Consider the following 27,147-nt stretch of genomic DNA (forward strand, 5'->3'; position numbering starts at 1 on the left):
GCCTAAACCAAAGTAGCGGTTGACAAGTCCCTATATTTCTTTTAAGGCTAAGGATAACTGAAGGATGTCTGAGCCTCCTTCTTAGTCTTTCACAGTCCAGTCCAACTGTAGCCTTTTTCACTCCAGATAGAATAGCTTTAGCAAACTTACCTGGCATAGATCTAAGTGTTAATCAGAAAGATGAAAAAAAACCAAACCAGCAGGCATGGGAATTTTATTCTTTATTCTACCATATTCTCCAAGAGAGTTTTGGGAACCACAGTGTACTCGTAACGACCATTGAGCAAAGTACTAAATTAAGGTCTTTATATCGCTTCTTGCAAAGGTACTAACCTTGAATTGAAATCAGAAAATAAGCTTAGTTTGCTTCTGAACTAAGAACAAATTTGATGCATCACCACTGCTTTAGCTGCAGCTAGGCTGATGCAAAACTGATGTGCAAGTAGTAAGAAAATTATAAGAATAATTTGAAAATATCAGTGCAATATGTGCTGTATGGATAGGCAGGAGCTTGCTGCAGAATGCAGCACATATAATTATATCTTTATGTTTCATGCAGAATTTTCTGTGAGCATTTATCACACATGAGTTCTCTCTTTCCACTAATGACAGTTGGAAACTGTAGTGCATTAGAAATCTGATGAGCATCAATTCCAAATTGCTTCTGGGGTGTGGTGTGAATCAATTAATATCTTCTGTTCTGACATAAATTCAAAGGCTACTGTTGTCAGAAGCATATACTGATATAATTGCAGAATATGCAATATGTATTGATAAGTATTCTAAGAGGAATATAGAGATAATTATATGCAACTGTACTTATAATGAAACAAAATCAATGTTATTTTCTACTGATCTTCACAGAGGCATAAAATAGATTCAATGCTAACAGTTCTGTTAATTGCACATATTCGTATGCATATTTATGAATGCAAGATAACTGGACTACCTCAGAATAACAAGAAGCACAGCTCTTGGTAGGACATTTACTAGCTAAAGCCATTAGAAAAATAAAAGTTAGTTTATAAAGAAAACAAGAAAAGAACACCATAGAAAGCTGTAGGTGACAAAACTGGTCTCAATTTTAGGAACAGATTTTTGTAACAATTCAAATGCTTCCTTTTAATGGGTCTAAAATACATATTGTCCTATTTTATTTTGAATGTTTTGAAAAAGAAAGACAATATGATTTTTTTTTAATTTAAATATCTCCAATTGCATGAACTCCTTGTTTCATGTAACAAGCAGGTCTTTATAAACTGGAGAAATCCAATGATATCCAAACATGATTTGAAAGATTTTAGAAATAATTAACATTTTCTGAATGTCAAAGGTGACTAAAATTTTGCTTGGAAAATTCCCTTAAAAACAGTTATTTTAATTTAAATATTTAGCCATTTCTCCTTCTTCTATTTCCTCTCCCTCCTTCCCACAGCTGCTTTTTTGTCAGGTCATGGGGTTTCTTTTCCATCACTTTTCCTCCCCTAACTTTGTGAGTCTATCTTCCTCCTACTCCTCACTACCCTTTCCTGCCCCAAGAAGCATACTGAGCACAGGACTCCTACCTTTAGCGTTTCCTCCAACTCTTGCCCTGGGACCTACGGCTCCATTTCCTCTCCTGAGATGAAATGTCAGCCCACGCTCTCTCTTGCCATGAGGGGTGAGAGGGGGAGGTTGGTGTGCTGGTGGAGCAGCCTGCTGTTGCTCTCACCATGGGATGGGACTGGTGAGCAGCAGTCACGGAGTCACCTGGGAAGAGGTGGTACCCTGCCATGGCTGCCCCGGTGTCCATATCAGAGACAGTGGCCACCAGACCTGCAGCCCAAGCTTTCCAAATCTTGCACATAGGCAAAGTAGTAACCGTGGTCATGCATGACAAGAACAGCTCCCATGTCAAAACTGTTTCACATTACAATCAAGTTCTGGTGCCAGGTAACAGCCCTTGCTGTATCACCTTGTATATACAGCTGCCCATGGGGTTCCGATGCTTGTAGCTCTAAGCTTGCATGAAGGTCATTGCAGCTCTTGGACATGAGAAGACTTCATCATGTCACTCACACATGACATCTCTAAAACAGTAGCAAGTGTCATCTTTAATTTTTGATATAAAATATTACTGCTAGTATTGCTTCAAATACAAATATAGTTTCTTGAATTCTTCTGTGATAAATTATAAAGGTGAAGAGAACATCTCCAGGGTGAATGTTGCAGAACCAAACTGGAAGGCTCCTCTTGTAGATGTTGGGAAGACAAATATCTGAGAGCTGATCCATGAGGCACTCTGCTTGTAGCAGCCTCACCAGAAAAGCAGTAAGGGAAACCATTTTTAGAATGAGCACATTTGTGGACTGAAACAGCTAGAGTAAATGAAAGTAGCCACGTTGAGAGTGAGACACTGTGGAGGGACTTGTTAGAAAGGAGTAAGAGCTCTTTACAGTGCCAGCTGAGACCTTGAGAAGAGGACAATAAGGGTGAGTAATATTGCTTAAGAGTCAACATAGCTTCTGTAAAGGGAAGCCATGACTCACAAATCTGTCTGAGTTCTTTGAAGGAGTCAACCAGTGCTAGGATAGCATATCAGTAGTCAATATAGTGCCCTGAATTTAATTAAATTAAAATGAAATTAAATGATGCTTTTTATGTTTTAAAAAGTACTCTATCATGGATAAGAAGTGAGTTCTTTTTTTTAGATTAATTAGTGGTTGAAAGCAAAATAGAAACTTCATTACAAACACTGAGCTGAATGAGAGAAAACCCAACTGAATACTTATGTCACTGGAAATTGCTGAGTGAAAAATAAAAATTGCCATAGCTTACTCATGACTGCCTCAATGTTTACAGAAAATGGATAGCTGTTGGCAGAGTGGCTGAAGAGGAAAATCAAAGCTGTGTGAAAAAGAGAAGTGGCTTATCTTTGGCAGGGGAGAATGTACTTAGACCAATTAATGTAGACATTATATCATATAGCTACAAAGTGTCAACGTTTAGGAATACTCTGAGTAGCCAAGCTTTGGTCACTTGGAAAGTATTCTCAAAGATTTTATTTTTTGTCTCTACCCAGTTATCTAAGTCTTCATTGCATGAATTATCTCTTGAATGCTTTCAGTGAGTTAAATTTCACTGCTTTTATGATAATTTAGGAGTTCCTACACATTTGTTCTGTTGAATTGTGTATCCTTGGGATTGTTCTTTACTCCATTTTGTATATTTTGTCATATATATCCTGCATTGCAGAACATTATTAACACTTAAATATAGTATATTTGGAGAAAGAAAACAAAAGAATGAGTATCACAGCTGAAAGGAAGCAAGAAAAGTTGTTGAATGGACATATTCTGGTTAGAACTACCTGCAGTTTTGCCTGGGAGGAATCTGGTAATGTATTCTCCTCCCTGAGAGCTCAACATATCTGCATAAGGATTGCTGCTGCCCATTGTAGCTGGAGCCTCAAGGAATTTGAGGACTTAAAGCTTTATTCTCTATTTGCTGAGAATTTCCTGGTTTCTTTTTTCTTTCTTCTTTCTTCCACTCCGGTTTCCATTGCTTGGGATGAAGAAGTACGAGTACTTTGTGGGATTTGGCTTTGTTCTGTTTCAACCGTACAGCAACCATATTTCAAGAGCTATTGGCTTTGTACCCTGCTTCCCCGGCTTTGGCAACCAGTGCTATGAGACATTTCCTTAATTACTTCCTTAATGCACACTGTTGTGAATAGCCTGCACCTGTAGAATATACGGTTGATGTTGTCAGGCTTCATTCTGATTGCACAGGAGAAAAATTTATATCCCATCCAATTTGGTATTGCCATGGATTGGAGTACACAATGCAGACCTTTTAAGGTACTGACAATTTTCAATGTGATATTTCAGCAGATTTCCAGCACTAATGATTTATGTAGCTAACTTTATAAACTGCAGTTTTATAGAAGTGTTAAATTAAGTCTTCACCACATAAATTGGTGGCTTTCCTTCTGCCTTTATAAATGAAAAATTTGAAAACAATACTGCAACTAAATGAAATTGTCGTTTTATTAAATCTAGCTTATGATTCAATAATTCTGTTGAACTGCTATTCTCATTTAGATATCAGTCTTCTGCATGTCTTTTAAGAAGTATACAAAGTCCCAGACTGTGTAAATGAGAAAGAAAGTCAGGCTTATAAAGCTCCAACTTCCATACAGCCAGGGCAGTGATTTAACCTAGTGAAAGATATAATCAAAGCTTTCAGAAATAGCCTATTTTAGAAAATAGTCATGTAATGAAAGTTCGTCCATAATACTACTATCCAAACAGCTACGGTGCTCTGGTGGGTTGACCATGGCTGGCTGCCAGATGCCCACCCAGCTGCTCTCTTACTCTTCCTCAACAGGGCAGGAGGAGAAAATATGAAGAAAAAGCTCAGGTCAAGATAAAGACAAGGAGGGCACTTGCCAATTATTGTCATGGGCAAAACAGACTTAACTTGGGGAAAATTAACTTAATTTATTGTCAATTAAAATAGAATTGAATAGTGAGAAACAAAGAAAAATTAAAACAACACCTTTCCCCACTCCCCTTTTTTCCCCAGGGTCAACTTCACTCCTTCATCCCCAATTCCTCTTCCTCCTCCCCCAACCCGAGTGGTGCAGGGGAATGGGTAATGGGGGTTGCAGTCAGTCCATAACAGCATCTCTCTGCCACTCCTTCCTCCTCACGCTTTTCCCCTGCTCCAGATTGGGCTGGACTTCCCATGGGCTGCAGTTCTTCAGGATAAACCTGCTCCTGCGTGGGCTCTCCACAGGCCACAGTTCCTTCAGGGCACATCCACCTGCTCCAGCAGGTAGGAAAATACAATATATTGTATTAGAAAAAAAAAAAATATTTGGAAACATGGATTTATGCTCTTTTTCATGTCACTGATATTCACAACTATCATTTGACCTTTAGGGACTGGGAAAAGTTTTCATCTTCTTTGGAGTAACCAGATCTAGCCCTTTTATAACCTCATATTTCTGTTCATACTGTTCTGGAAGATGAGGTATCTGCTTGGAATTATGTTAGGAAAAAAAATACGTCTTTTTTTGATGCTAGGATTAATTTTTGTCAAGATGAGCCTTATGACAGCTTTCTGTAACATTCCTCTGCTCATTTTTTTCATATCTGTGGATATTTTGCAGCTTTATTTTTTTCTTGGAAATGCACAAGGAACTAAATTACACAGAGGAATATCTCAGTCTAAGCTTTACAAACTTGGATCTCTGTAATGAACCTTTTCACCATGTACTACCACCATGAGCCACTTCTTACAGAAGGAAATGACGGTTTACATAGAGCTGTAAAATCTTGAAGCAAAATGACTACCTTAGAAGATCAAGAATCTTTTTACTAAGACTGGAAAAATAAACTGTATACAAAGAAAATTTTACTACAGCTTTAGGAATATTTTAATTCTGATTTCATGTAGATTTCTTGAAACAGCATATTTGAAATATAACAAGAACACCACCAAACATCATCTCATCAAGGCAAGTCCCACTAACACTTCATTAGGACTACCTGGTGTAGCTAGTGTTCCTCATCATGCAGTGTGAAACAGCTAGGACCTGTTATCTTTCCCTATTTACTTTCTGTCTGCTTCCAGCTCTAACTATAACTCTAGTGAAACACAAGGAAGTACAAGCTGAAGGAAAACATGCTTACAAAGAAGACTGCAGAAGGCAAAGCAACTCAGCACTTGTGTTCAAATTTTTGTTGCTAAGACCTATCTTCTCTAGCTGAACTGTAAGAAGTTTTATGTGCTAATTTTGTGGGCATTTGACTTTGAATTTTTAAGCTTGGGGGATTTTTTTCGGGGAGGTTAAACTTATATATTCGTAAGACTGGATCTTGTGCTGCTAAAAAAAAAAAAAAGAGGAGAAAAAAGGTAATTAGCATTTTATGGCTCCCTTCTACTAAAGCCCATAGCTTTACACTGTCTGGTTAATGCCTGTGAGTTAGCAGCACTGAATGGCATGTTTCATGCTACACTGAACCTACTAGTGTTTAATGTTTTAACAATATTTAGATTCATGAGATAGATAAAACTTTTCAGTGGTCTGCCAATAAACACTGAAACAAGCAAACAAGTCTTTTCACAGTGCAATTTTGTTGATACAGGGATGCAGAGGCAGGAAGAGACTTTCAACCAGGAAAACGGCTTCTTCCTGTAGGAAAAAAAAAAACAAAGGCCAACCAAAAACCCACATACAGCACCCTTAAGGAAGAAAAAGAACAAGAATGGATTATGATTAGAAACGCAAGAAAAAGGAAGAAAAAAGCAAAAGAGCAGCTAGGGAGAAATCATATAAAATCCATTCTTTTTAGAGGAAAAAAAAAACAGAACAAACAAACCACCTTCTTAATAATATTCAGGAGAGGAAGACTGCTTTCCATTCATGTGATCAAGCCTCTGGAGTAAAAACTTGATGGAAATACTTTCATCTGATGATATTTCACCAGTCTTCTCCTAATCCAGTTGGTAGGATAGTAAATGTATTGTACAAATTGCATATGTGCAAGGAGTTCAAGATTAGGTTTTACAAACCTTACTCCCTGAAGGTACAGTAGTTAAAATCAGACTCTTCTTGCTTCCATAGAAAGCCTATGAAAGAGAAATGTATCATTTTCTACTGATAATCCAGCATTCAGATTGCTTTTTCTTGAAAGGCAAATGGATGTTTGCCCAATAGGGGAAAACAAAACCCAATTTTGGAGTCTATATGTAGGTGAAATTTCCAGCGCAGTAAACTTAGTTAACTGCTTACTATATAACTCACATTTTAAAAGACCACTGAAAATCTTCAACAATTCAATTTTTGGAAGAATTGACAAGTTGGCAGAACTAGTTCCATAGGAAAAAATGATTATTTTAGAAAGCAAAAATATGGTTAGTTTAAAGGGGAAATTTGCTTAGATGAGATCTTCAAGGCTGGTTCCCTTGCTTATGATAACAGCATGCAATCCACATCAACAGAGTAAATTAAGAGAAGTCAGCAGTCAATTTGACTAACTAAAATAGGTCTCACATAGAAGCCCAAAAAGCAACTGTTCTAGCTACTTAAGTTTCAATTTCATATGTGTATTATGGAGCTAGTTTTTGAAACGGAGGGAAAATCAGATTAAGTCCTAATTTCCAAAAAATTCACTGTCAATATTATTTTGTATTTCTGAGGTATGTAGCTAATAACCAAAGCCCTTATTTATTTACTACTTAAGTTCTCAATTTCTGTTTGAGAATCATTCTTATTTTCCCATGTCTGGTTTCAGAAGACTTAATATTTAATCTGGGACTCCTAGCTAAAATCCAGTTGCTACCCACCCAAATAATCCATGTAACTTTTTGAGTGTGGAAGATAATTTTCACTTTTGCAACTAAAAGTGTTTTGGAGCAATGATGCCTGCTGTTAAGCAGTTGCTGTGTTCCATTCTAGAAATGATTGCTTTCACATGTAATTGAAGTGATTCCTGTACATGCATCACTTATAATTATGTAAAATACTTAGATGATACATAAGGCAATATTCAGGCAGTGACTGAATAAACAGCCACTCTTCTTTATTTCTTTACTGAATCTGAACATTAGAATTTTGAGCTATTTCAGGATTTTGGGCCAATTTTAGTAGCAGTTCTCTTAAGAGTGAGATCAGCCGCCCTGAGCTGTGGTATGGAGCTGGGGCCCTACTGTGTCTGCTGTTGCTACAAACCTGACTCAGCTCAGAAAGATCCTATACTTCATTAGCAACTAGTCAAGATAGGCAAGTCCGCTGTCTCTTCCCCACCTACCCCCAAAGTCTTGAATATTAGCTTTTAACACTGATATTGCATGTCAGTTTTCAGCTGGCACAGTTGTATTAGGTTTGTATCTATTTGTGCTGAGTTAAATATTTAGATTTTTTTCCTTTTAAAATAAGCAATTAAAAGATAAACACTATTAGCCTTGTAAAGTACTTATAATGTTTTTAAAGCTTGATCTTAACTTGGGCATCAATTTTACTTCAGCATTTGAGGTGCTGGCTTTGTTATAGAAGTTCAATGAAAAGAAGAACAATAGTTACGTTTTTAAAGTGCAATTCAGATGAATAGCAGCACCTAAGCTGTTTCTAAGATAATTTTACTTATGTGATTTTGATTTTTGTGGATGCTTAGTACTGATGTTTTTAGCACAAAAATTACTTATCTTGGGAGGTTTGAAAATCATACTGTTTCACTGACATAGAGAAATAGACAGCAGGGGAAAAGAAGTGTATTATGACAGCCTGTTAGGCTGTAGGGTAGAGGGTAAAATAGGGAATTGAAAATCAGAAAAAAACCCAACAAAGAAAAGCACAGACAGGTGGGTGGAAAAAATGCTAGAGGGAACAGAAACTGCTGCAAGCAAGATTTACCGTAATCATTCACGGAAGGTTTACAAAAGGATATTACAGCTACCTGGGAGACCAGAGCCCAGGGCCATTTTGGCACACAAACTAGAGAGAAACTGTAATGTAGTAATACACCGTTTCGGGATCCAATGATAACAGAAATATTTGGAAGCCAGAAGGTGGTAAAAGTGGTCGAAACGTGAGAGTCAACTGATTTTTTTTAAGTAAATAATATTGACGCAATGACACTGTCAGAGGTTTTTGTCTTCCACAGACAGTGTGAGGACTGTCATATTTGCCCAAAAAAGTAAATATCCTGCAGACTGTGGGTGAGCATTCTTTAGGTTAGTTTAATCCTGGAGATTTGCACCGGCTGAAAAAAAGCAAACACTGGCATCAGAAACAATTCCTGTCACAGTAAGGAGGTTCCACTCTATGGACTTTGACAATAAAACACCATTGTGTAGATAAATCTTCTGGATTTTAACAACTCTCCACAACTTAGTAATGCAATACATGTCTTCATTGTTGTGATAGTAGGAAATGTATTTTTTCTCATCTGTTAATGGCAGCTTCACCGTGGCTACTGCTAATGGCTGTTGGTGTGTCTTGTAAATTTTGTGACTTTGTTCATGAGATTTTCCATGTTTGCATCTTGTCTCCTTTTCTATTCTTTCTTTTTTTTTTTTTAATTGGAAGGAACTGGGGAAATATGCTTTAATAGTAACATGTTCTTTTTATACTGGCTTTAGTATTGAAAAACTGTATGACAAGAGGGAACGTAGAAATGCTAGCCACTCTGTCACCTGAAATGATTTTATTTAAAGGGTCTCTCAACTGCTGCTGTGGCAGATCTGTAATTGCAAGCACCTAAGAGCTAGGCGTTGCCGCACTGAGGGGTACAAGGTCTCCTCTGTAGAGCTACAGCTTCATAACCTGCTTAAGCTATGAAACAGGGCTGATATGAAAAGGGGTGGACCTGCCTGTCTTCTTCCCTTCTTATGAGGCATTCCAGCCTCACCTCTGTGTCAGTACTAATTATGCAGTGAATTAGATCACGTTGCCAACCTGAAAATGTATTTGCTCTCTTTTGCTGTAGCTGTCTACCAGATCCATTCCTTGAACCAGTTTACCACACAGCCATCTGGTTGCAAGGGATGGGCAAGGGAACATGCCTTCCACTAGAGCAAAGGAGGGAGTAGCAGCCTGGGCTAAAACCATCTTATAGTGTCCTGGAGCCACAGCCGATGTAGAGGGGGTGCTCATCTGCATGACCCTGGCTATAGCATGTGACTGAGGAATGTATTACAGGTTGTCTCCAACAGTGAGAACTGGAACTATGAAGCTTCCTAAATCATCTGTTAAATTTGTGTCTGATTCCTGATCCCTCAGCTCTCTTTGCTTGGTTTCCCCCTCCGTAAGCTGAGAAGGACAACACTCTCCTTTACCTGTGCTTTGGATGGCTTTTGTGTTTCTATAGCCAGGTTTTCAGGTGATATGCTGTCCTTCTGCACGTCTGTATGCAGTGCCTGATACAACAGCACCATGACCTCAGGGGAGGAGGGGAGAGGAAGAAGTCAAGGATGTCTCTCACTATTAAAGCGATACAAATAAAAAACAGCAATGTGTTTACTGGGATTGAAATCTGTAACCCTGGCCAACGGTAACTGTAATTCATTGTGATTTCTAGTGGCTGTCTATAAATTGAGTATGGATCCTGGTTGCTGTGGTCAATTAACCCTTTCATTTGATTGAGTAGTTCTACAAATAATTATATAAAAACTATGTAAATCATCACAAATGTGTTATAATTATCTTGACAATTATTCTGTATCTCAGTGCGTACGGGGGAAAATGAAACCTGTTCCTAGAGCATTTCTGGTTGCTTAGAAACGGTTACTTCAGTCGTAGAAATTGTCTCTCACACCAGATACATTATTCTGGCAAATTGGACTTTCAGATTGAGTACCAAGGGAAAGGGGAACAATCAGAAATAGAGACAAGAGCTGCATGGGGTCTAGTATATGTGTGTCAAAGACTCTGGTTTTATATCTGCCTCTGTTTCTATTTTCATGAACTCTTTTTTTCCCCTTCTTTTATTCTCCTTTCCCCCTCTCCCCCCAAGAAAGCATTTGATAAGGCAGCATACCATAAAATCTGTTTTCTCCTTGGTGGGGGAGGGATGGTAAAAATGATGCTCACCAGTTCCTACTTCCCTCATCTTTTCAAAAAATAAAACCCACGTTACAGGATTTAAGACAGGTTTCAGCAAAAGCATGTGGGGCAAGGGGCTCTGCTTTTTACAATATGTGAAGCAGATGGGAAAGGTAATAAAGTTTGTTCTGCATCTGTTGCTCTGTTAGGTGACCTAAACTCTTTTTCTCCTTGCCAAGCCAGCGCTGTGCCGCAGCCTGGTGTTGGGGTCCCTGGGAGGGCAGAGTGTTTGCGCTGCAGGCGACCTCGTGGGGCCCTGGGGGCTGCCGAGCCCCAGATGGGACAGACCCCCCCGTCGCTGCGTGGGGTGGACTGGGGGACAGGGTTTACAACACCCACATGAGTCGGGGGCTGGACTGTCAGCCAGGACTTGAGTCCAGATTTTAGTAAGTTTGCTGGACTGTAAGAAATCATACCCATGCTGTGAGAATGAAAACATAGAGAGTTTCTGAAGAGACAGAACAGCAAGAAATCACTGAGTTCATTCATTAGACCTGGGAGTAGTTAGTGTGTGTGTGTTTACAGCTCACTTACTCTTTACATAAATTATGAATTGGCCCGGGTCCTCTTCAGACTGATCTACGTTTAATTCTCCTTTGTTACTGCTTCATATTTTGTTGACTTTGAGATGCCTTTTTTTTAATATTGCAATTATATTATGTTACCATGGAATAAAATAAACAACAAAAACCCAGCTAGCTTTCTGTCAAAAGCAATGAAAACAAAGAATCAATCTTTGCTGAACTCCATGTTTGAAGTTTGAAGCTGTTACAAATTCTGAACTATGTTACTGTATTTTGTGTTTAAACATCTTGGCTAATTAAATTTCTGGCTGTGTTTCTTTAGCTTGCTCAAAGATTTATAACACTAAAGATCAGAAGGTTGAATCAAGGATTTAATAAAATGTGTTGTACAAAGAAAGAAGTTGTGTAGGTGCACAGAATAATAAGTGCTCATTTTAGCACTCCTCATGTGGTTGTAATGATAATTACTGCACATCTATTGAAATTGATTTAAGTTTCAATCTTACTTAGAAGTTTAAACATGTAATTAATTACTTTATCTAAACAGATTTGAGGTATTGCTGAAAACCTTGTAGGAAAAAAAAAAAAAGGCTTGCTATTGTCATGTATAGCTTTTCCCATTACATTTCTGTACGTTTGCCAGGTAGTGTGTCCATGTATATGTATAAGCAGACATAGCAATGTGTTGCAGTCATTCGTAGATCTTACCAGAAACATACAAAGTATTATCCTATTGTGTGCTACTCAAATCACATTATAGTTAATGGATTTTTATTTTCTATGTTTGAGATAACAAAACTTCAAGAAATGTTTCCCAGAGCTTTTCTTCCCTATGAGTGATGAGATGACACTTGTAAGAGCTATCTGTCTGCTACTGTAACATACAAATAAGGCAGCTTAGGAAACAGGCAAGAGAAAAATGTGTCCAAATTCAAAATAAATTGCTGGTTCTCTAAATGTTACATAGCATGGCAAGATATTCAAAAGTTGTTTCTGTCTGATATCAGTCAAAGGGTTGTGTGGTTTGTTTGGTTTTTTGTTGTTTTGTTTTTTTTTAAATTATGTCTTTCTGAAGTGTACTGTGCTCCTTTGCATTGTTTGAAAATCAGAGTTATAAGCTGACCTTTGCGGGAAGCTAGAGTTTGACTGCTTTGTAATTCAAGGCCCAGAAGGTGTAAATTGGATTGGATCCAAGTTTTTGTATTTAGAACATAACAGACACTTTGAAAAGTAACCCAAACAATGGGGGAATTAGCTTTCTAAACTCTAATTTACTTTGCATCAGAGAATGATTGAAGTGTTGCCACATGATCTTTAAATAAGCTTTCTTGGGCAAACATTCCTCAAGGGAAGGATCAACCCATGTTTTCATAAATCCATGCTCAAAACTGGCATTAGTCATACCTTTGAAAAATGAGTGATTATTGCTGAACACTTCTAAGGAACTGTAACTGAATGGACTGGGATACACAGCTTCTGTCTTTATATATTCTATCCAGTCCACTTACAGCTGCACCTGAGTGGACTTTATCAGAAGGCTGGAAAGTATTCTTTAACACATTTTTTATATTTTGTATCTGCTTTCTTCATAAAGTAGTGACATTTTAGTGGGTCTGATTTTGGGGGTCACAGCTTCCTTTTGAAGACAGTAGGATGCTAAAAGAGCCCCTGCAAATCCAACCAATGCTGCACATTGGCATTAACCTGCAACTCCCTAATCTCCATAGCAAGAATGCCAGCTTTGGATCTGAACTTTGAAATCAGTGCCACTGAGAAACGATGGCCTGGGGTATATCTCCAGAGCTCTGTCCTCTTCCATGTGTGCTTTGCTCTTGGAAAAAAAAAAAACAAACAACAGTCTTTCAGGTGGCATATCAAAGCCAGGAAAAATTGTCATTTTGACCTGCAGCTCTCTTCATGGTGCAGGGCCAGCATTCAGCATCCTACATCATCCTCATTGCTATACAGGAGATGTGGATGAAAGCCCCCCACCTTCTGCCTCTGCCTCTTTGGGCTGTTGGCAGCTATTAGGAGCTAACATGGGGCTTGGGAGGTTGCTCCAAGGTGGGGGAATAGGGTGTTTCTCTCTCTCTTTGTGCTGCACAAGGTTCAGCTGTGTGGTGGATTGAACTTGGTGGCTCTGCTGAGCACAGTGATAGTACATAAAGTTAATAAAGCATTCAGGAGCAAGCATTGTTGCCTGGAATTATTTCTCCCTAGTCAGATTCTAAAGCAAAAATAGATAATCCAGCATGAGATTCCTTTTATAACTGCAAGTGCCATTGTTACACAAGGAATTGCATGTATTGATCAAAATCTTTTAACAGAAGAGAAGGGAAATGAGCTGATGACAGTTCAAAAATTATGTTTTTCAATAGAGTATGGCTTAAGGCTATCCAAGGAAGAGAAGAAAAAACTAGATTGATGTGAAGGTGAAAAGGGAGTATGTTACCATCTGTTTGCTTAGACAGATAGAGCAAAAAAGGAAAAAAAATAGTTGTTTGAAATAAACTTTACTAATACATTTGAAATACTCCAAATAATACATTTGAAAATTAGGAATGTGGAACTGGAAAACTCAAAGATGCATTTCATAAAGAGTATAAGTTTTTGTTCTCCAGAAGGAACATCTTTGTCCATTTCTTTTAGTCACTCGTGTCTTCTACAGGGATTAAATAAATATAAAATATTAAAAAGGGAAAAAGGTAGATACTTAAGTAAAATACAAAATTTTACGGCTAAAAGAGCTACATTATTTTGAAATAAGTACTTGAAATATGATGGTCTATTCCCATAAACATAATGGTTTTCCTTTCCTTTTTTTTTCTTCTTTTGCCCTTTTGTGATATTACTATCCTTTTTCACTGGGTGAAAATTCAGAAAATGCAATAATAGTTACAGTGGCTTGATAAATTACTTCTGTAATATCATAAGAAGTAAACCTTTTCTAATTCAGAGAAGGCAAGGAGAACAGTAGACAATGTGCCCCATTGCAGACTGTAATGCAAGTCACTGTAGTCATGCTAACATGAAGTATTTTAAGTCAAATAGTAACTTTGTTCCATTTAGATTCTATTTAGATAACAGGTAACCTAAGAAGGCATCAAAAATAGTATATATCCTTTCCATAGGGCTGATTCTTTACCAAGTCCCAAGTCAAAAGCAACTTCAGAAGGTGCTATAGTGTGAAAAAGGAAGACCAGATACATCTTTCAGTTGATTCTGTTCTGATATAAACAATTATTTTGATATAGTGTAAGTATTTTACTGTGATAAGTACGTACTCTATATGTAGAAATAAACCAGCACAGTCAATATCTCATTGCTAACATGTAAATAGCAGCTTGGGAACATCTATAAATTTATTAGCCTTTATTAATATTTCTGAAGTTTTATTAAGACAAATGCAGAAAGTATGCAGCAATACCGAACAAATCAATTTAAGCACGTTGTCATAATGGAGCTCAAGTAATAAATCAAATTCCAAAATAATTATGCAAAGATAACACCAACCAACCTGTTAATATCTTGTCATCTTTCCAAAAAGATTATAGTAGGCAAACCAAAGATAAATAAATAAATAATCAACACTTATCACAATTCAGAAGATGACGGGGGAAACCCAAGTCCTACTTTCAACAGAAATGCTAAATGGTATGAAAAGCTAAATATGAGTCTCCAGGCAAATGCTAGATCATCACATGCAAAATTTGGAGCAGATATTAAAATCCTAACCTGAATCCAGTTTTTATGTCCAGTCTTTTATGGAAAAAGCTGACTTAATTTCTTTCATTTGAATATTGCTGTACCTTGGAATTTGGAAGCTGACTCTTGGAGGGAGATACATGATCCTAAAATCCGGAATCCTCCAATACAAATGAACGGTGAAATATTAACAATAATAGGCAATCTAGACTAAAATTGCCAATGCTTCTTAAAAAAGTTAAGATTCAGATCTGAATTTACTTTATCACATGAAGGCCATGGATGTGACATCTGGCTTACACTTACATGTTTCACTTGCTTTCATTACAGTTTCTTCCATGTAACGGAATCGGACACCCTGCCCATTACAAAATGACACTTTTACCATTATGGAGGTAATTTTCATGTTTCTGATAAACCAGGACTATAGACACTTGTACTTAAGAGATTTATTTTTTTGCCTCCTTCCTCAGCATTAACCTCTTAATTGCAAAATTACACTTGAAGTCTTTTTCTTTAGATCTATGGGCAAAATTAACCATTCCAGCTCAACTAAAGGCCAAGAAAGTATCACAAAAGGAGCCAGCACAGTGAAGCGGCAGGAAAAAAAACAACAAAACAACCAAACATCTGTAAAGCTTTTTGATATAGGACTTTATTCTTAAGAGAAGTCTTGGCAACAGACTTCTTGAAACAAAACCCAAAATATTTTATACGAAGAAAACTTGATGTACACATTAGAGCTGGAAAAATACCAATCTTCACAAATATTCTAGATTGTAACCTCACAAGCATACATTTCCTTTTTGACTGTGCTGTCCCCCTTTTATGTTAATTTCCCGCAGATCCATAAATGACGGAGATTTAATTTAGTGTTTCAGGCATCTGTAGAGATGAAATTCTAAGTGACGTTTCTGAAGGAAATATTATATTTTATATGGAAAAAGATGCTGTTCCACAAACAGAGGGATCTAGGGGAGAAAGGAAGAGAAATGAGCTATTTCTAGTGGCACAGTGATAATACAACATCATTGTGCAAAGTTCAGTTTGGAACAAACAATAATAAATACATGATATGTCACCTATGTGACATAAGAGGTCACATATCATTTTCAAAAGCGACTTGAGCACTTGAGCCTTATTGCTAGAAGTCGATGACAGTTAAGCTTCTAAGTGCCACCGATACTGAAAACTGGACTTAATCTGTTTTGTTATTTGGTTTTTTTCAGTTTCTCTTTTACATTTCTTAATTTTTTTTAGGCTACATTTTGGTGACATTTGTTGGGGGTTTTTGTCTTTTTTTTTTTTTTAATGCATGCCAGGAAAGAAGTTTGATAGTCGCTATAGTGCAGTCCTTGTTTTTACGAAGAAAAGACAAGGCTCTCAGGTGAAAAATTGGTCCATATACATGTGAACTATATACTGCGCCCTCAGCAAGATCATTACAGTCTATCTGGAGTGCTATGGACGTGCCACTGAACAAATATTGGATTACATTATGCCTATAAACCTCAGGCATTGTGCACTTTTCTAAATTATTCACACATAATCACTCCCGAGGATTACACTTTAGGATGATGGGAGGATGCCTAAAATCAGACAGCCATGAAGTACCTTTATTCTTCAGTGTGTTCTTGGAATACATTAATCTTGAAGCTTAAAATGCACAGTGATGAGTTTACCTATTTGGAAAAGATGATAATGATTGCAGATCTGCCAGATAACAAGTTAATTGCTATATTTAACTTAGTTATTGGGAATGAAAGGCAGGCTTTTTTTTTTTTCCAAAGGACACTTCTAATGACAATTCTTTCTTATATGTGGCATGGCTAGTCATTTTCAGTGGATAGGGTTGCTGCTCAAAAGTCTTGCTGTCAGAAATAACAAGTGCGTTAAATTGGATCTCTTGAACTGGTTATAGAAGATTACTGTTATTAATAAAACTATTTGCTTTGTGAAAAATGTAGTATGCCTAAGGAATTTTTAAAGTAAAAAACTAGCAAAGGTGACGGTGCATCTGCTTTTCCTACTCAACTTGAATTTTTTCCTATTGTGAATAGAATATTGGATACAGAGAGGAATTTTGGAAATTCATAGCATCTAATAAAACCTCCTCATATAACCATTCATGCCTTACATGGTCATTTTAATAAATTAACAGCTGTGAATGATGTATAGAATAGAAGTAGAATATACTGATGTTCCTTCCTTCTTATTTCTCAGCCTGACCAGGGCATCTCAGTAGAAAGCGTTCAGTACGGTGAACTCTGGGGCAATAACATCACAGAATATTCTTCATTTTTAAAGATGAAGTGAAATTTATTTTGATGACAGCTGACTTGAACATATGCATCTGCTGCAGAACCTCACTTTAAAAGTAAATGAAAATATCCTCCAGAAACTATTGCAATGGTAGACAATTTTGAGATCAAAATGCAGTGTTTTCAAGCATATATATTAGCTCATCAGAGACTTTTAAATGGCACCCTACCTGTGACTGCTCCTGTTTTCTTTTGTAAAATGAAACAGATAAAACATTTTTTTCCTCCCTCATTTTGCAGTGGGAAACACTGGGAGTGTTTCTAAGTTTGAATGAGATTGAACAACAAAAAAGTTGAGACCAGAGCAGCAATTCAGATTAGAATGAGAGCTGGACACTGGAGAACGGACCCTCTGAAGAAGCCCAATAAGCAATGTGAAAGTGTTTAAAAATGCTGCCATTTTACAAGAGATCATGCTCTAAAAGTATGAAAAACTGTCCACATTTAGAATATTTAGGAAGTGAGGATTCATTGATGTTTTTAACACAATGATACATAAAGGTTTGTGTATGACTTCTTTTTTTTTAATAGAAGTGCCACAAAACAATGCAATTTGAGCTTGAGACACTTACAGCTAATGTTAGCTTTGCATATATTAGAGCAAAACTTATGCTAGGAAAATGGAGCTCTGTATACAGACGTCTCAAATGGCATACCAGTGCTTGAAAGACAGGGGAAAAGTTCCTCTGTGCTTTTTAGTTTATGGTTCAAACACACAAAGTTGAAAAGAAAATGTCATTACTAGAGTAAGGAATCTGTTCTAAGTAGTTAAAAATAGCTCTTGATAAAATCTCCGCAAGAAAGGAGATTTAGCATTAAAGGAAATGGTTAATTAGATTAAATCTTTTCATCCTGATGTGGTTCATGAGTGTAATCAATCTTCCTCTAAGACTGATGTAAGAGAACATTTTATCTGGGTGAACTGTGCAAATTATCCAGGAAGTTACTGAGTGAGGTTATATACATTTTTTTATTCCTAAACTTGTACATGAGTGATAAGTATGATTGTGGATGTTATGACTCTCACAAAAGGAGAAAAACAAACAGACCCTTGAGGTCTTTAACTCCAGATGCTGCGTCCCTACAAAAGTTTTGTCAGTATTTCATACAGCTGCCTTTTACAGTGACTTTTCACCACTTCCCTGGGAAATCTTGTATATGCAAGAAAAGGAAACCCGGTTCATGTTCTTTGAAGTCACAATCTGAGGGGAAAAAAGTCAAGGTGGGACAGATTTTTGTGGAACAGAATGCAAGAAGCAGTACAACTTATAGCTTCTAGGATGTTTCTAATACCCTACTTTTATTTAACATCTTTGTCAGAGACATGGACAGTGGGATTGAGTGCACCAAGTTTGCTGACTACACCAAGCTGTGTGGTGTAGTCGACACGCTGGAGGGAAGGGATGCCATCCAGAGGGACCTTGACAGGCTTGAGAGGTGGGCCTGTGCAAACCTCATGAAGTTCAACAAGGCCAAGTGCAAGGTCCTGCACATGGGTCGGGGCAATCCCAAGCACAAATACAAGCTGGGCGATGAGTGGATTGAGAGCAGCCCTGAGGAGAAGGACTTGGGGGTGCTGGTTGATGAGAAGCTCAACATGACCCAGCAATGTGCATTTGAAGCCCAGAAAGCCAACTGTATCCTGGGCTGCATCAAAAGAAGCGTGACCAGCAGGTCAAGGGAGGTGATTCTCCCCTTCTACTCCACTCTTGTGAGACCCCACCTGGAGTACTGCGTTCAGCTCTGGGGCCCCCAGCATAAGAAGACATGGACCTGTTGGAGTGGGTCCAGAGGAGGGCCATGAATATAATCATACAGCTGGAGCACCTCTCCTATGAAGACAGGCTGAGAGAGTTGGGGTTGTTCAGCCTGGAGAAGAGAAGGCTCCAGAGAGCCCTTATAGCAGCCTTCCAGTACCTAAAGGGGGCCTACAAGAAAGCTGGTGAGGGACTTTTTAAAAGGGCATGTAGTGCTAGGACAAGGGGTAATGGCTTTAAAGTGAAAGGGGGTAGATTTAGATTAGATATTAGGAAGAAGTTCTTTACTGTGAGGGTGGTGAGGCACTGAAACAGGTTGCCCAGAGAAGTTGTGGATGCCCCATCCCTGGAAGTGTTCAAGGCCAGGTTGGATGGGGCTTTGAGCAACCTGGTCTAGTGGAAGGTGTTCCTGCCCATGGCAGGGGGGGTTGGAACTAGATGATCTTTCCAACCCAAACCATTCTATGATTCTATGATTCTACTTCAAAATGTGTTAAATAGGAATTTTGCTGCTGACCTTTCAGAAGGCGAGACTCACAGAGCAGCACAAAATAAGCTTGTTATGTAGACAGGGATTGTATTACATGGCAAATTACTAATGTGTCTTCTCACGATACTTGCTAATAATATATAATTTTCACAAATAAGCATTTCCTTCTTTGATTAGTTTCTGTGTCAAAGTCTTCTTCTACCACTGCAGTCCAGTATTGGTTTTGCCCTTTTTCCACACCGTGAATATGACCACATCTACCAAGTTGCATATCTTCATTAGGCTTTTCTATTAGATGTCACAGCAGATTAGAGATGATCAATTACCTGAAAAGACAGCAGAGCTTACTGTACATGTAGGATTAAAAACCAACCAAACAAGAAGATATGCCAGTGCATGCATGCAAACTTGTGCCTAGTCATCTATTTAAATTCAGATTTGAAAGGAATATATCCATTAGACAATCAAGTAATAATAAAAATAAAACAACTAATTGAAAGCTTGTTACAGAATAAAGTTTCTAAGTTATATTTATGCATGCAGTAAATTAATTTTACAACTTTTTTGGTTACATCTGACCGTGTCAGTTAATTTCTATGTCTGAAAAAGCACCCAGGATCCATACTGGAACATGGAACCAGTCTCAAGTTGCAAATACTCTTGCATGAAGTCCAGTGTCATCCCACATATCAGGGATTTTATTTAACATTTACTTAACCAAAATGGGAAAAGTTCCGATCAGAGTCTGTGTCATTTCTGATGGTCATGTCAAACAACAAGATACAAATCAATGAAATCAAGTTTTGTTTGTTACAGCACTTGCAGAACTATTTGCAAAATTCAACTTAGCTGTGAATTTTAAAAAGTAAGGTACCAAATTGCCAGCTGCTGTAATTCAGTAGGGCTGTCTAAATATTAATAAAAGCATGACTTATTGCAAAGATAAGCATTAGCAGGTCATCGATGCACCTGTGTAATTTTAGGAAGCTACTGTAAAATTATATCTAGAGCAAAATGTAACTGCAGCAAATACTTGAGGGATTAAGAGGGGAAAAAAGCAATAATTTTATGTAGAAATTCTTGCAGCCTCTGGGTAAAGTGTTTTGAGAGGATTTCAATGAAAGTACAAGGCATAGAAAACAAAATAAATAAATAAATAAAAAGTCCTAAAATGAAACAAGTGTTACGTCTACTATGTGTCTGACTACATTGTTATATACTTGGTTGTTTGCTTTGGAAAGTACATTTCTCTAATTATACACTAAAAATAATATTTTACATTAATTCTAATAAGCAGCATGACTTTCTGTTCACAATCTTATAACCCTCTTGCAAAACCCTTAAAACATATATACTATTCCAGGAGGAAGAAAAGGCTTCTGGTTTTATACAGTGCTCATGAACACCAACAAAATGTGTCATTATCATTGTAACAATAGGGAAGCTAGTAAGTTAAGAATATATTTTCAGAACGATAAATATTTTCACAGGACATCTTAGTCTTTATATCAAGTTTTTGTATTTTTTTTGTCATCTACAAAATGGAACTTGTTTTCAAAAGAGAATGTCTCAGTCCTCCTGGTGACAACTTTTGATGGAACACAGAGACAATAGGTTAGTCTTACAGGAGACCATAATTTTCCAAGAATTTCAGATAAAAGGTAAAGTAATTTGAAAGTTGTTTTATACAGGACCTTTCTTTAAATCATCATGTTTAGCAACAGTTATTAAAAACACTACTACAAAAACTATCAAAATTGTGCCTCAGATGTAACTGAGTCTACCTAAATTATCAAAATAGAGTTTTTTCAAGTTCTGATGACAGAGTATATGGAAATAATTTAAAAATAAATTGTTCAATGCACTTGAGTGAGTACCAGTTGCTGACTACCAGCGAATGTTACAAGATGTTACAATTTGTTATGAATTTGGCCTATTCTGTAAGTGACTGTCATATATCAGGTTATAATGAAACCTGTTGGTAGAGTACTGGAGACATCGATATTAGATTTAAAATTGACTTGTGGAAAATACATGAATTCTTAGATCCAATTGATCAGGCTCTCATACTGTCACTGCCCTTTTGGCACCATGATGCTTGTGGTTTTGGTGGAGGTGTATCATCAGTCAGTTTTAAATGGCTTTTGCTGCAGCTTCCTTTTTTTCATAATTTTTCATAAATAATCCAGCTTTGAATTTTCTCAAAGAAGAATGGATTTGCTTAAGTGGGTTAGAAAAGCTAATACGAAGCTGAACAAACTGTAGCCAATGTTTCTTCAGCTCTTTTTGTAATAGTGGCTTATGAAAGACTTATTCCTTTAAATTGCCTATACTTACCACTCCGCAGAGTGCCCGGTGATAGATCATATGAGGTGGCTGTGCCTAAGAACAGATGAACTATTCCAGATTGTATCAAAGGTCCTTCAGGCCCAATATTCTGTCTCTAGTGGTGGACAATTCCTGAAGTATAAGAATCAGGATTTAGGCACATTGATTCACACTTTTGGCACAGGTATATATTTAAGGATTTCACTGAATAGTTCACAAGAGAGTTTGTACTTATGAGCAGTTCATCTTGCATATGAATACATTACTTTTATGGTAATATGCAACAATCTTGCATCAAAGGCACCCTGAAAACAGCAGATAACATATTCTGTACCTTATTCAATCTGCAGCATAGGTATCTATGACACATCATTTGACAACTGCTGCAATCTGAACACTAGCAGTAAAAAGTGATGCCAGGATAAAGGTTTTAACTATCTATGTTAGTTTTCAGGCTACTGGAAAGCTCTCTTTTGCAAGATGCTTTTTTTTCTTTTTTTTTTTTTAATATACATATGCAAAGATATACAAAGTGCTTTTAGTTTTCTCTTCTGTATTTTGTTGGAATGTTCACTTACATTTGATGTAACGTGTACACATTTAGATACTACATTTATTTACTGCTCAACGTAGAGACAGCATCAGAAGGTTATGGTTTAAGTCATGCTTCAAAAATGTTGATATTCTCATTTTCTCTCAATGAAGTAATGGATTTTATTACTGATTTTAATAAAATATGACAAAGTTGAGAGTTCTGAAAACATCCATATACATATATATCTATATATATCTATATACACACACACACATAGATGCAAACATGTATACTCACTTTTATTTCTCTGTGGGGCGAAATACTGGATTTCAAATGGAGTTATGAGTGTCCTCATCAGGTGATAGCACATTGAAGATTTCTGAAGGGTCCTTATGTGTCTTATCCTCTTTTGGTTGCTTAACTTAGGTGCTGAAAATGTCAATTTAAAACAGAAGCTTATGTATTCTTCGTGGAAATCAACTATGTATAATACAGCAGTGCTTAGAATCATAAACCACACACTTAATACCACACTGATTTATAACAATACCTAACCATAGTTACCTCTAGCCTAAAGGAAACATGTAGTTCTGAAGCTGATTTTAGCATTATTTCTTTCAAGAAACAGGTCAAGACCAAGATTTTCAAAAGACTATTAAGATTTCAAGTGGCTTGTTTTTACTGATTGTTAAGAGCTTAAACAACACTGAACTAATTTATATGTCCTTTTCAAAATCTTGCTTCACTATTAGTTTACGAAAAGTGAGGGGAAAAAATAATGGTGATAATTCTACCTGCTGCTTGTATTTTTGGGGGAGCAATTTATCCTGTTTTCTGTGTATCTATCATCTCTTCCTGAATAAGGAGCTCTCAAATAGGGCAGTTTTTAATGATACAGAGAGTGGAATGTAAGATTAGAGGTGAGAAGAGATGGTGGGATCATAGAAGTCTTGGGATCTTTGACACTTACAATCCTGAGAAGGGTAAGACCTTTATGGATGGTCATAAGAGGGGGAGAGAGGATCCTTTGTAAGCTTACTTTGTGTCCCAAACTGAAATTTTTGTAACAATACTCTATTTTCTTCCTTTCCTCCTCCCACACTTCCAAGTTCTGCTTGCTGTTCATCAGGGATACCTTTCATAAGCTTAAACACCCAACCTTCTAAGTGGTATGTTGATGTTGTATGTATGAGGTCGTATGTTGATGCATGTAAGGAGAGATGAAGCAGTTTCATGGATATCTTCATAAATCCAAGGACAGATAGTATGTGTGGGAATTATCTAACTTTGTACATCTAACACTTAGATATCTACAGCTGACTAGTCACCTACTTTTTTTTCATCAGTGAAAAGGAGCTGGCACCGCTATCCACTTCTGCTTACATCCTAGAATAAATATCTTCAGTAGACCAAAAGTACCATGTCTTGAAAGTGTCCGCTTTTCTCTATTGTCTTTAAAAGGGAGCCAGTTCCTCAGCCCAAATAGAGGGGTCTCTACAAAGATGCCTGAAGATGAGTGAGATAAATCCCATCCATTGGGTGTTAACAAATTGTACAGGCTCCTGTCCAAGTAATTTCCCAGTCCATCCGGTGTGGGATTGTCTCTGACTGCAGGCAGAAATCTTACTTCGGTGCCTGTAGGTGTATTTGAACTACCTCTGCTGCATCCCCTTTCAGGTGGCAGGACACCCCTGAATTGTAAGGTATACACAATCCCATTCGGCAGTTCTAAAATAAGATCCCATTTCAGTCTAGATATACAGTGAAACAGTCCTTCTCTCAGGAAGTGCTGAATCAATGTATCATTCTGTCTAATTGCATGGAGGGGGAAAAAAAAGATGTTTTGCTTTTCTGTACACCGATCATATATATAACCAGGCTCTCTGTAAGACCTCTCCTATTTATATGTGTTCTTTGTTATGAACATGGGGATGTTTTTCCATAAAACTGACAGTTTCATGTTAAATGGAGATCAGTATATGTTATGGTCAAGTCTATCCAGATACTTATAGCTGATGTCTAGACATATTTAGATACCAGGATCAGTTAAATGTTTGACTGAGGTGTAAGACTCCTGGAAATGCTCTAGAATGTATTTTACAGTGATTGAGAAGCAATTGTGCTTCTAGCAAGTACAGTCCTTTGATCACCTGAATAATATTCACAGAGAGTTGCAAGCACACCTTCTTCTCTTCTGAAATTTCTTATGTGAAATTATGTATTGTGTGTACCATAAATCAGCTTTGAGAAAACTCTACAGCATTCTGGGATTTGAAACTGCTAAGAAAATAGTAAATGGCTTGGTGACACCTGCTGCAGCAGTAACATTAAGAATGCTGTCAAGCAGAAGCCATTTGTCACCTACCCATATTGAGGAGGCAAAGTCAAGGCAAACTTAATCTACACCGCTTCTATATTAGTGGAATAGCCGTTCGATAAAAAAAGGTTGGCCCAACAAGCGAAAGCCTTTCAGTGTAGTGTAAAGTGAAACAGCTAGCTCTGATGAGAATTAATGTTATCTGGGTTACCCAACCCCTTTTAAATTTACCATGTATCATATGCCTATGGAAACTTACTGGGTTTTTTACTTCTAAAATTAGTGAGTGGACTATCTGACACTTACCTAAATGAATTTGTAAAAATTCAGCTTATTTGTATGCCAGTTTAAGTGAGGAATATGTAGAATTGCACTCTGAAGATGTGAATATTAGTTTAATATCAGTTCTGCTGTGCTAAGCAACTCAGCTGGGATCATGAAATAAAAACTGGAATCTACCTCTGATAAGTAGATTTTTTAATTATTATTATTCTGTTGTATGCAAATTCCAAGAAAACTAACTGGATCTTGCTTACACTATCTGGTTCCCCAACCCTCCCTGAATTAGCTTGCACCTGCCATCCTGTTAGCTTTATTGTAGTTCTGCCAACGTGACAGCTATTGTGTTATCTGTCAGGAAGAAAAGGATTTCTTTTAGTCTCTCATTTACATACTTAAACTGTTCTTCTTAAAACATGAAGATGTAAATGTGATTATATAAAATGCATTATTTCTCATTTGTCTGTTTGCTACCCAATAGATTTCTGATTAGGTGAAATAAAGGAACTTTACACTACCAGCTGATTAATACAGTGTTAAGCTCCATACTATATTGGTTTTGATAAGCTGCTGTGCTTGGATGAGGGGGTAGTGGGGAAGTTACTTCAATGAACCTGAAAGCAAACTGTGTGGTCAGACTTTGCCAGTTTCTGACCTGTGAGCCTTAATCTTAAAATCACGTCTGGCTGGGCAAACCTCAGTTTGCCACAGGAGCTTTTGAGGTTTGGAATTGAAATGATTCAGCTATAGGTGACCCAAAGAGATGGTACGGGTGTCTGCAAAGTAGATGATTTAGGTCTAAGTCATAGAAGGCTCATTCTCTTTTGCTCAAGTCCTGTGTTTTTCAACATCGTTATTAATCTGTGGTGGTGATACTATTTTGCTGAGATGATGTCATAGCTTATTATCTGATGGAAAAGTGGGACTCATCCTTTCTTTTGTTTCAATAGCATAATCTAATTCAATCAGAACAGCATAAAAGGAATAGAAATTTTAAATGTCACTTGCAAAATCCTTCAACGTTGATATTTTATAATACACTAATGCAGCTGAACTAATTTAAGCCTGTGTTAACATTGCTCATGAAGCATATCGAGTGTTTAATTGCAATGCAAAAATAACAAATAATGAGAATAAGTTACCCAAATTATTTCATTATAAAATAATTAATGTGATGGGCAATTAAAGTATGCATTTAAGTGTACTCATTACATTGTCATTCAAAATTACCTAAGCTAAGGTTAAAGGTGTTATTAAAAACATTAATTTAATTTGTTATATAAAAGGCAGATAATTATCATAAAATATTGCAAATGATAATGAGAAACACTTTAATGAAGTCTTGGTTTAATTAGCGAGGGTATCATTATGATTTGCCTGTGGGTAAAATGGCAGACTGCTAATATATTTTCTTTTCATTATGACTAGAGTCTTAGAGAGTTATTTAACAACTTATATGAAGAAATATAGGCTTACATTTATATCTTTGGGATGGTATCTCATTTTACTTAATACAGATTTATGATATTATAGAGATTTGATAAATCCAGTTTCTGAAGATAGTGTTCCAAGTGTTGTTTATCCTGCTTAACCTCTCAATTGCATGTAATATCCACTGTTGAGAGCACCTTACAAAAAAAAAGGCTTGTGGAACTTGGAAGAACCTGAGAACATTTCCTTGGTGGTTTTTGGCCTTTTCAGATCATTATGCAAAAAGTATTTGAAAAATACTTTAAAATTGTATTTACATTATACTAGGCTGTATCTCTAACTCAAGACAAGAGTTGTTCTACAACACAAGCTAACTTAAGATAGCTTTCTTGGTATAAAATTCTGAGAGAAAGCACCCCCTTTTTAACTCTAAGAAGTTCGTGAGTGAGTCAAAACATTAAAGAAAAAGGTATGTTCAACTCACTGAGTTTTTATTTTCACTGAGTTTTAAAAATTATTTTAAAAGTAACTTCTTTTGCATCCTTTGCATGAGAAAAATACCAGAAACAAGCATTCAACTGGAGATTGTTCTGACAGGGAGAAACAGTTGTGCTTGAGAACTTGTTACTCTTGTGATGATGGTGTTCTTGTTTTCTTTCTGCCATTCCTTCATCCACTGCTTCTCTAGAGCTCGTAAATGCCATCAACGTGAGAAAAATCTCTGTTGGCTGAGGCAGTTCTAGCTTCCTCATCTTTTCTGGTTACAGCAACAGCACTGAGGTTTTTTTCCTTAACAGCAAAAGGGTTGTATTTCAGGGACAACATCTCACTGTGATGAATTTAGCTTAACTGCCTATTTTATTCAGTAA

This window comes from Gymnogyps californianus, chromosome 1 (assembly GCF_018139145.2).
Source record: "Gymnogyps californianus isolate 813 chromosome 1, ASM1813914v2, whole genome shotgun sequence".
NCBI classification, from domain to species: domain Eukaryota; kingdom Metazoa; phylum Chordata; class Aves; order Accipitriformes; family Cathartidae; genus Gymnogyps; species Gymnogyps californianus.